The sequence below is a fragment of the Schistosoma mansoni genome, chromosome W (assembly GCF_000237925.1).
Source record: "Schistosoma mansoni strain Puerto Rico chromosome W, complete genome".
In the NCBI taxonomy this organism is placed as follows: Eukaryota; Metazoa; Platyhelminthes; class Trematoda; order Strigeidida; family Schistosomatidae; genus Schistosoma; species Schistosoma mansoni.
In genome coordinates, this window is record NC_031502.1 from 39,642,591 (window position 1) to 39,655,552 (window position 12,962).

Consider the following 12,962-nt stretch of genomic DNA (forward strand, 5'->3'; position numbering starts at 1 on the left):
TTTCACTTGACCATATTGAATTTCATGTAGACATTTTAAACATCTCCATCATTCTTAATAACATAATCCATATCTCTTTTTAACTGACACATAACACATTGTGTACATATGCATGATAGTACAAAGTCATTAGTTATTGAACCCTAAAAAAGAAAAAAAGATTAAGATGAAATGAAAATTTAGATGATTCTATATATATTACTGATAATTCAGTGATTTATTATAAGGAGATAATACAATGAAATACATCCTTTCAGAGATTAGAACTGAAGTTAATTCAAATAGAAGGCTTGGAAATTGTTACAAAAATGCAATGGTTGTTGAAATGATGGATAGAACGACGGTCAAAAGATTATGGCCAATTATGGAAAATAATTAACTGGCAATTAATCATAATTTGCGGCCTGCTTAAACATCTGAGCTACCTGTCATCTAGATATTTCAACAACTTATCTAATTTTGTTTGTTTTAATACATCATTATGACTATTAATTGCACAACCTATTCAGGTGTTTTTCTGAAACGTGTACAACCTTTCACTGTAAAGGTTACAAAGGGCCTAATCAGAGATATCGTGGTTGCTGGAAATATGCAGCGAAAAGAATGTACATTATTCAGATGTTGGCCAACTGGACTGCTAACTTCTAAATGGCGATCACTAAATATTTATCGTCAGGATCGTCCAAGAAGTAAGAAACGGGAATTTGTTGAAATACTTTGTGCTGAGAATTCTATATTGTACTAAAATTATAATATTGAATAAAGCTAATATTAATAATGTCCCATAGTGAACATCAACTCTGAGATGCAGGCACATCCAGCTGATGAGTCCCAAATAGGACGAAATGCGCGTCCTGGATTCCACTGCTAGCCAATATCCATCTTCGCCTATAAAGCTTGTGACTTCAGGCAATATCGAGGCAGTCCGCATAGGATACACATATGCCAATAAGAGACTGGTCAATTGCAGTCCAAAATAACAATGGGAAGATACAAGTAAACAACAACAAGTGGAATTGAAGCTCCGTTTTTTTTAAAAAGTATTCCATTGATATTTACTGACAGTGATTCTAATGAAAATACTATTTATCTCTGTGAGGACCGTCCACAGGTGAACTCGAGGAAGCTCTAAGAAGCTCAGAAAAAGCCGAAGATATTTCATCCAGTCATCTTTTGGAAGAATATTGCAAAATCTCCACGTGTAGCTTCCCTATTGGACAAATGCTAAAAACACCCTGTATGCGGATTGGAGGACCATAATGATGATTTCGTTTTTACTAAAAACTATAAATACCTTGGAGTTTTGTAACATATATGACACTGTTTGGAATAGCATTTCTTCCATTTGTCTTGTCAATTGCGACTTGGAGGGTTCTAGCGTTTGAGTGCTCAAATTGTATGCGGTATATTAAGAATCTAAGCTCTAGATGTAACAATGTTAATATATTACACTGATCACTCTAATAAGAATTGGTTTAATTTTATACAAAAATGAGTCCTTTCTTCATAAGCATTGAGTATATATACACATTTCTAATGATGTAATAATTAGAAAAATTTATAACAAATAATAATTCTTACTTTAATTTTATGCCTAAAACGTTGTCGCATTCTAAGTGGACCAGTTCCAGCACCAATACATGGCAACCAACACGGTTCATTGGCATATGAATATAAATAGCATAAATATGGGCATGGGCAAAACAGTGCCAAACAGCCTAAATTTTAAAAAAAACCAGACAAACACTTTTAAATGTTAAATGAATCGTCCAAATCCAAAAAAAGAAAAGAAAAAGAACATTAGGATGTCATGGACGTGGATTTCACAGTGTTTGATTAATACTGTCGATTGATTCATTATAAAGTTTTATCTGTATTCCTTGTACCATATTTATTGTAATCTAATATTTACTGGTTTCTAATAGTAATATCTGAATATTATGATAAACAATTATCCAATCAAAAAAATGCATCACTCTTCAATATTCTATGAAAATTTTTAATTAAACTTAATTTATTATTGATATACACATTGTGCAAGTAGTATGTTTGATGAGCCACTCCATAATTTCTTAATAGTTACACAAAATATGCAACCAGTTGTTAAACAATGAGTTTTATGGGAATTTTCAGTTATTTCAGTAATAAAAATCAAGAACACACTATTAACGTAACTACACATAAAGATTACATTAGTTATATTGGCGTTTTCATGGTATTACTAATCACTTGAAATTATAGTAAATAAATAACAGATACTGATGGACTAACCCCTGAAAGTGTTAGGGATAGTGGTCCAGTTTTAGCCGTTAGATTAATTAAAGTCTTATCCAAAATCTGGAAAGTGAATGTCATCCCATCTGAACATCCCAGTCTACAGGGAAGGACAACAATCCTCTCGTGATAATCAAAGAGGAATAGGTTTAACTAATATACTGTGTAAAATATTAGCTCTAACAATACATCGACGTCTAATTATAACATGTGAAGAGAACATTATAGAAAATCAGGATGGTTTCGGAGCTGGGAGTAAATGTATAGACTAAATATTTACCCTTTGATAGGTTTTGGGAAATAGTCGTACTTATCGACGTCCGACTATAGTTTTATCCCTTGACCTTAGGGCGGTGTCCGACTCCGTTGACTGTGAGGTTCTGTGGCAGTGACAGTCGTTGAAAACAGTACCACAGAAGAATATTAACTTTTTACAGGCTCTCAGCTCGAACACTTATGGTCACGTCAGAGCTTATGGTGAATTTTAGTCAGAACTGGTCACCTCAAGTGGTGTTTTTTAGCGTTGTCAGCCTTCTTCACTCTTATTGGACTTTTTCTGGCGATGATTGATATCTTCTGGTGCAAGAGTAGGCTTAAAAAAAGTTGGGGACGAGCAAACCGAAACATGGCATCAGTCCATGAAGTCATTTACAATTGGAATTAGCCGTGTTAATAGGTCTGGACTACCTGATCGGCGTCCGTGTGATTGGCGTAACAAATGTTTAGTGACTTTGAATCACATGGTTCAAAGTCGTTTATAATGGCACTGGTGCATCCAGTCTTTGTCTTCTCCCAAATTCTCGGATTCGAAACACTTCATAGCTCTTTTTGTTTTAGTTCCGCTAATTTATATTTCCTTTTCAACTCATATCTTCGAAGCCTAATCTCGCCTGCTACCACTGATACTCTTCCTATCTCTACTATTATGGGATTCGGCCTGAGAACTTCACCTCTGTGATAATGGGATATGGGAACTCGGTTCGATGTGCACATGCAGAGGTTCTAAGTTGTGACTGATTGATATTATACAAATGACGGCTGATTTAGACAGCACCAAGTCAAATCCTTCCGTTAGTGCATTTGTTTACATATAATCAACCATATTCAAAGTTGACGAGAATAAATTTCTAAATCGCGCTATAAACATATTTGAATGTTTATGCAATGACATGAGTTGAGCAAATGACATTTAGTTTTTGTGTTAGGTAACACTCGTCTGGAATTTATGCTTGTGATTTGCTGGGAATCAAACTTGCGTTGTTCACTGTCATAGTGAGAGACTTTACCCATTAGCTTCTTAGCTTGCAACAAATCTCTACAATTGAGATGCACTCTGTTGCCCAGTGGTCAGTTAGTGAGAAACCTAGTTTCAATCCGTCTTGACAACTACTTTCAATCCCATTATGCGAAAACGAATTACTCTATGATTTTGTGATATTTAGACAAATGATAACATTCCAGTTTGATGGATAAAATTAAATCATCATCGCCTTTCGTCTCGAATAATGGAATATGGTTGAGTAATATTATTAGCTGATTAGAGTTGAAAACCACACAAAGTCAACTCAATGACCCTGGAGTTAAATGTTCGAGAGAGACCGAAGATTATGGGTTCGATTTCGTGTGTCAGGGTTATGGATGTAAAATTCTGAGGAGTTCCATAATAGAACAAAACGAATGCCCATAAATTCTTGATTTCCAACAGTTTTCTACCTTCGGTCGATTTGTGATCTCAAGAAAAACGTCACCAGTTATTTAGTTGACAAATCCAATATATTTTATTATAATAATTGTCATAAAATAAATGTTTCAGTTTGTACAAAACTTACAACTAGCAGGGTCATTTGTACACTGAAATAAGCCTGACTCCCATTCTCTGGTCTCTTCAATTGTCTGGAAGAAATAAGAGTTGATCATTAGATGGTATCGAAGTAATTAATAGTGACTATATTAACCAACAGAAACATAAAAAGTATCCCAAATAGTAACTGGAATTTCAATCAATAAAAAATGATCTGACGTTCATTTCATTACGAACTGAAATTAACTGGAAGACGTGGGATTGGATATAGAACAATAAGAAAGGAGGCGAAGTAGATAATCAACTGTGTTTTTTCTGTTACAAATGTTTATCCGTGACAAGTGAAGTGTTACGAACATAATCAGATCAAACTAATAATAACGAGAAGCTGAGGTCGTTTACGTTCATCCTATAAAGTAAGCTGTAAATTGTCTTATCTTCAAAAATAATCAATCTCTCATTTCTGAAAATCTATACGAGTCAATGAATAAAATTGTATTGCTTGATGAACAGATCAGAAAATTCATAAGATTCTTAAGCACAATATGTTTTTTATTCTAAACATTTGACTACTCATTAGTAGTCATATTGTACATGAATACATTTTATTGAGAATGACATTACACTAACAACTAATTTGTAAGAACTAGCTTGTATGATTGTAAAGAAAGCATAAAGTTTACTGAAGATTGTTATTTAACCTTTGATATATTTTTTTCATAAACCATTTTTTACAGAGAAATGTTAAAGCAAATTTTAAAATTTAGATTTTCATGCGACTAAGAGATATGATTTTAAAAACGGAACGATCAACTTAAAACCTGATATATATTAGAATATCACTAAATCAGGATCGACAATTTTAATAAGGATTAAAACTGTTCTAACTATTAATTGTGAATAAGTAGGAGTAATCAGAAATGGTTACAGGCCAAATCACTTTTTATTGAATATATCTGATAGTTTAATGAGTTATTCGGTTTGCTTGTCATTGTATACAACAAAGATGCTTATTGGTAATGTCCTTCAATTAAATCTATATTTGCAACGATTTGGTGTTTTCACTTTTCTAAACTGAACTCACCAACTACTACCCACTTTTTATTTTGTTTAACTCAGCTGTTTATTTAATAAATTTCATAGGATAAACGTTTATGCTTAATGAAAAGTTAAATCCATGAAATCAGTTTGCATCACAAGACTATTCATATTGCATAAATCAATAAGCAAGTGGTTTGAATGATGATCCCAGTATATTCCTTAATTAATGACCATGATGACCAGCTTATATAATCACTGCTTTGTCAAGTTTTACTGTTCATGAAAAATTAAACTGTTACTTACTTGTAGAAAAAGCAGAAATTAATGGGCACATCATGATATAACTACGATAGGTTTAGTTAAACTATAATCATTATCTCATTTGCGTTGGTTGTGTTGAATCTTCCCATTGATACCTTAGGACTACAATCGATAAGTCTCTTATTAGCATATTTGAATCTTGTGCGAATTGTCTCGATATTATCATTAAGTCACAGGGATTATAATCAGAGATGGATGGTGACTAGCAGTGGATGTAAAGTGAGTCCTGGATTCCATTGTTAGCCACTATCAATCTCAGCCAATGATCATTATCACTAATAGAATTTCAAATACCTCAATGTCGAGGAAAGATAAACTTAAACATAGACGATTTTTTCTGCTTTGTTAAAACTTTCCATATCTTTAATAAATTCAATGGAGAAGCATCTTCATGGGACGAAAGTTTGTAACTGTCACTTAGATTTCGGATGTTGATAACAAATGTGAAGCAGTTTATTTAAAATAAAGTACAAGCAGTTTTTCATTTTATTAAATAAGCTCAAAAATATCGAATCAAGAAAGAAGTAATCCAATAGTACTTCAAATAGTACTTCAATATACAATTCATTAAAACAAAATAAGAACATCTAAGATGAGACTGGAGTACTGTGGTGCTTTCTGTAATTAAATTTACCATATGGTCAATTCATTAAATTTTATCATTATGTAGATCATTTTTAAAAGACCTCGCCAGAGCACTTAACCGAGAAATCATTGAGCCGGCATCCAACTGTGGTAATGCACACTGCAGAGGAGTCCCACAATAGGATGAAACGGCCGTCCAGTGTTTCCAGGTTTTCGATGGTGGTCTAACTTCAATTGACTTATGATCTCAACTATATAAAATTAATATATATTTAATTAAATAAATTAAGCCTATAATACAAATACGATAGAAATTTGGAAAAGAAACATTTATTTTTGTTTAATTTAGTTCCGCATAGTAACAAAAAACATTAAACTTATTTAGTTACTGTTGTATATATATTTAACTAAATTGATTACAATATCACCTGAAAATTAACTGATTATAATTTAATCCTATATCAATGAAATTTAAATATAACACTCAAATGATTAAAAATAATTCCTTTTTCTGTTGACAAATTGAACTATTCTAAGGACAACTCATATGATCTTTTTTACAACTATAGGTATACAATTGATTGAGGTTAATATTTAGTAACGAAAGAGTAATGTATTATTTAGATTATTACATAAATTGTCAATCATGAAATTAAAATGTACACAGGAATACAAAACTTATTCATATACAAAAGGAAAGCGGTAAAAATTTTAAATTCAAGTTATATGTTTAACTAAAATGAGTATCATTTTATTGGTTTAAATTGAAAAGCACAATTTACATTGTACTTGAGACTTGTCTATTACATATTGCCTATATTCCAATATGAGTTGATGTTCATAGTAAAGTGTAAATTAATCAATGAATTTAATAAAAACCATATTGTTATTTATAAGCAAAGATGGATAATGGCTAGCAGTGGAATCTAGGACGAGCATTTCGTCCTATTTAGGACTCGTCAGCTGGATATACCAGCATCTCTGCATACAAGTAAGCAACACCAAGTGGACATTTTGTTATTTATTAGGATACTAAATTGTAATTTTAAAAAATGTTTAATCAGTAATTAAAATGTGTGATCAAACTCCAAAATATTTCAGTCATTGAGTAGTTTACAAAGGTTCATACATATGATTTATATGCGACATATTCAAAATTTTCTCTACAAACAATGATACATAAATAACCACTGACCACTGAGCCAGCATCCAACGGTGTTAATGTCTGAGTTCAACCGACGAACGAAGTTGAGCAACCATTTACCAGTGTGTTCAGTGAGTTACTATCTCACAACAGACCTGATTGAACGCCACAGGTCACTGATTCTCACTAGAATTCCAGGAAATACCTCATGGAGCCAGTCACTAGTGAGCATATGATCATTATTATAAGAAGGTCTTGTGGATATTTTAGTCATTTTATATAGTTGAACTCTTGAGTACATTGAAGCTAGATCACCATGAAAAACCTGGAAACATTGGACAGCCGTTTCGTTCTATTGTCGGACTCCTCGACGGTGCGCATCATTTTAATGGGAAATATAATTAGTCTACAAATGATTTCATGTAATTTTCATCACAAATTGAAGACATGTAAGTGAATACGCTACTCGATATGAATAATAAATTCATGTGAGAGACATCATTATCAAATTGTATAAATACATATTGAGTCCCGGAGTGAACATCAACTCTGAGATGAATGTATATCCAGCTGAAGAATCTCGAATAGGATGAAACGCGCGTCAAACTGGATTCCACTGCTTTCCATCTCTATTTAAAGAGCTTATGACTTAAGACAATATCGAGGCGATCCACACAGAATGCACATATGCCAACAACAGACTGATCAATTACAGTCCTAAACAACAATGGAAAGATATAAGCAAACAACACCAAATGAATTGAACTACATATTTAATTTATTCTACATAGTTTGTAATTGATTTCATTAATGTTAGTTATTTAAAGAGAATAATGTATATAATATATATCCCTACAACTATACAACATGTGAATAGTTATTTTCGTTAACTGTCACTTCAACTAACGTAGAACTTCTCAAGTCAAATTAACTAATAATAATAATAATAATGACAGTGATTGACATTGAGGAAAGCACCCAACTGCATTACAAGGCACACCCTCACATGGAATCCTGAAGGCCAAAGGAGAAGAGGAAGACCAAACAACGCATTACGTCGAGAAATGGAGACAGACATGAGAAGAATGAACAAAAGTTGAATAGAACTAGTAAAGAAGGCCCAGGACAGAGTGGGTTGGAGAATGTTGATTGACGGCCTATGCTCAATTGGGAGTAACAGGTGTAAGTAAATAAGTAATGACAGTGATTATTATTGAATAATGATTTCTACAGAATTAAATTGTTTCTATAAGGTGTTATTAAAAAAAATTACACAATATAATTGAACAATAATAAATGTAAAACTATCTAAAACACTTGATACAGTACTAAATCAAAAAAGGATCAATTTTAATCGGATATTATAATAGTTTACACTATACTTATTTCTATTATTGATTTATTTTAGTATATAAGTATAGATTTGACCTATACGAGAAAAAAACGAAAGAAGATTGATTTTAAACTGTTGAAAATCCGGACAAAGTAATCATAAGAAATGTTTATATTTGTGTGTGTTTGTGTCCGTATGTGTATGGGAGAGATTTTGTGTGTGTGTGTGTCTGTCTGTATATGTACATATATTACATTTCACTAAAGAAGGGGAATCAAAATAGGAAAGAGATTAAAGGGGGAACAAATGTCAATGAAATGATTTACTTAAAATGAACTATTAATTATAATTCAGTTTTTCTTTTCTTTTTTTTTTCTTTTCAATAAACACACATTTTTATTTTTGTGCATAAAAAATAATCAATAAACGATTTTATTTCTTTTTAATACTTAATAGATAGTTAATAATATTTTAATTAAATTTGACAAGAAGCAACAAAAAAGAAAACGGACCATAATTAATTAATTAATTTATTTATGTTTATTGATGTATGACTTGAATGATTAAATAAAACTTCAAAGAAATTATTGATAAGATTTTTGATTTAAATAATAATTTCATCAGAAGGGGTTTTGTAGATATTATAGTAATTTTAATAGTTAAGATCATGACCAGTGGATCATGATCAGTGGAGTTCAACCAGGTCTGTTGTGAGATAGTAACTTATTGAGAACAGTGGTGGGTGTGTCACTCAATTTCGTGGATTAGTTGAAGTTAGACATTGACACCATCGGATGACGACTCAACGGTTCTAGAGGTTAAGCGAAACTGACAGGTCTTGGGTTCAAATCTCGAGAGACGGGATTGTGGATGCATACTGCTGAGGAGTTCCACAATAGGAAGAAACGGCCGTTTAGTGCTTCCAGGTTTTTCATGGTGATCTAGCTTCAATTGACTCATGATCTCAACCATTAAAATAGTAATTAATTTGATTCACTTATTAACTACGACATGTTTTAATTATGCGTACAGAAAAATAGTTCTAATTCATTAGTTGTGCTATAACTTGTAGCTTGTGTGCCCTGTTAATGTTTAACATGATGATACCGCCAATTAAAGCGAACTAATAACACACGAAAACCGTACGAGCAGTCTAGAGTACTTATCGGTTTTTGCTTTCCACCTAGCCCTGTCTGTTAAGTCCAGAACACCGATAACAACCTCTGCAATATGAATAGTTATTCTCAAACATACTGGGTTTATATACTAACCAGACAGACTACATAGTACCATAAGATAGGAAACAACATTTGTACAAGATTTAGATAAATGTGGCTTTGAATAAGAGAGATAGTAATCGGTAGATAGGGCATAACTCAAGAATGGTAAATCCTATAATAATAGTTCTTAGGTCAAAATAAGGCTTATAATAAGAGGGACATGAATATGAATATTTTAGTTATTTAAAAATTACATGATATAAAATGTACGCATAGTATTGATCCACAAACGGATCTCAAAGTTACCATTCATTATTCTTATTAGGACATAACAAGTTGAGTTGAAATAATCTTGTTGATACTAATTCCTTGGACATATATACTGAAACCGATAGATTTTATTATTTTTCTGTTGAGTCCTAATCTATTATTTCATTACCGTAGCTAGTATTATTAAGATTAATGATAATTAGTTAGAATGAATGAAATGAATGTTGATTGAGAGATAATTCACAATAATACATGACTGAACGATATTTACTCCCCATGATACCAGTGAACAAACAAGGCATTATGACTTTTGACTAATATCAATAGTTTTTTTTCTAAATAAGGCCATGAAAAGCAAGGAAGTTTTGAAATAACTATTTTCAATATGCCTACCATATTGTTTTACGAAAATTCATTGACTATATGTATTGTTTAACATAACCGTGTTTCTAATTGAGATAGGAATTCTAACGTTAAGAAATGAATTTAAAAAAATCAGATTATTACATACTTTTACTTATCTGTCAATTTAACTGGTTCTGAGATGTAATTTAGATTGATAAATATAATGAAATTACTTTTCAGTTTCCATGGACGTTTGCAGTTATAACTATGGAAAGCCATGGTTGGGGCTGTCAACAGTTCTACATTAACTGAACTTTCTCTTATCAACATTTAGGCTAAAATTTAATGATATAATGATGGGTCTTGTTAAAAGTAATTTGTTAGAAGAAGTTTCGATTTTTTCATCTGACATAAATGGTTGTAATACGATGTAAGAACGAAGCAAGGGAATCCCGTTGGTAATGCAGACTCAGTGGTCTGAAGGTTACGGGCTAACCGCGAGACAAGAAGGTCCTTAGCTCGATCTTTAGGTTAGGCTTGTTGGTGGGTAATACCAAAGAGTTCCTATACTAAGACGAAAAAGATATCCAGTACTTCCGAGTTTCTTATGACTGCCTAATTAATGTCAGCTTATAGTACTAAACTACACTTTATTTATGTTCTAGTGAAAATGGGAATTTTTAAAGAATTACCGAAGGGATAATACCAATTACAGGAAAACAGTAAAAAGGTTCAATAGTTGAGATTAAACAGACAAGGGTGCTAAGCACTTTCATCCGGACTTTAGCTTTTTCAAAAATGATGAAAATTATTTAAGACTATGTAGCATGAATAATAACACCAGTATAGCAGTTACATTCATAAGAAATGAAAAAAGATTTATGTAATTACTTTTTCATAGGATTATAATTTATTTTGATTTCTAGTATGGTGTATTGTTCAATACCTTCATATTTATGACAATTATTCTCATACTTAATATATACCGAACAGAAAACTGAGGGAAATTGTTAAATCCTTGATCTGTCTACTTAATAATATACAGGAGAGAACTTGTATCGGTCTAGGTTAAGGCCTTGATATGATAGGCTATTGGTTGACATAGAAGAGAGAGATGAATCAACTGGAACCTTATTCGATTTATTCCTCGTTTTTGATTCAGATTAGCGTAAAAAGATACATGAATGACTAGATGACTAACTCGACTATAACGCACAAACAATTAGAATAATACAATTATGTTCAAACTAGGCATTAGAGTAGAAAAATAGAGCACAAAATGTTATGTTTCAATTATAATCGCTTTGGAACGCTACGGCAATGAATCTTACATCAAACGAAAGCTTATGTTTCATAAAATAACATGGGGACCAAACTATATGTTATTGTTTCGCAGACTTCGGATCAAGTGAAATAATGTCCCCAAAACTATCTCTCGTTGTCTGTAATGACTTCCTTATTTCTCTGTTCACGTTATAACTTTTTCAATTATCTTTTTTTCATATGACCCTATTTTTATTCTGTCAATCAGTCATTCACAAATTGCGTACGATGTATATCGCCTCAAGTTATTACACTTCAAATCAGCACAAGGAGAGAGCAAACGAACAAGATATATAACAGGAAACGTAAAAAGTATTAGTATTATCTTATTGCTGGAATAATATGAAAGGTTATAGTAAAAAAGAAGATAAAGAACAAATACAAGTATGCAACTACGACTGATTTTGAGCTAAGCCATCTTATGAAATCCGTAATTGGTTGGAATTATCACTCTGACCTCAACCATCAAATCTTAACATGACTTAAACCAACAGCAGGTAAATATGAGTAACGTAGGTAAAAGTCACTTCGCCTTTTGCAGGCGTAGATCGGTTGTTTACAATCTTTATTATTCTGAAAGTGGAAAAGGTAACAATGTTGACAAGAATTTTAAACTACCAGCAGTAAATGCCTTAAAATACACCAAGAACTCCAAAGCTAATTTTAGGTCAATTGAATTCTATTATAAATGTGGTATTTTTAATACAGAGTAATGAGTGATTTTTATTTTCATACTACAACAGTAACTGTTTACTTAAAAATAATTCACCTAAGAACTACAGTTTTATGCAGTAGATTCTGAGTTAGTATAATCAGTACTGTTTGTTTATGCACTTAGTTAAACGAGGATTAAGTATTTAGCTCATCTGGCTCAATTGAAATAAGAGGTGGGACATTTGACCATGCAGCTAGGTGACAGGAAGCCAGGGATTTAAACTTCTGGGTTATTTTGTTTCCGAATGGCTAGGAATGCTAATGTTCTACTGAAATCTTGTTAGGTGGATAAGTTAAGTTAAAGCTTCAATTCAGTGAATGTAAATTATGAATTTTAACGTTTACAACTAACAAAATTAAACAGTTCAACAAACTTACACCTGATATAGGTTGTGAAGTGACAACTTGTTCTCCCATTATTACGGTTATGTACTATATAGTTAATGAAGAAATCTAATAGCAAATATCATATAATAATATCAAAACATACAACTATACACACGTAGTTCACTGTTCAGTGTAATTCACTTAAGCAAATACAATATGGTTATATAAGCTTTATTTGTACTCATTATCAAACATTTTGTAATA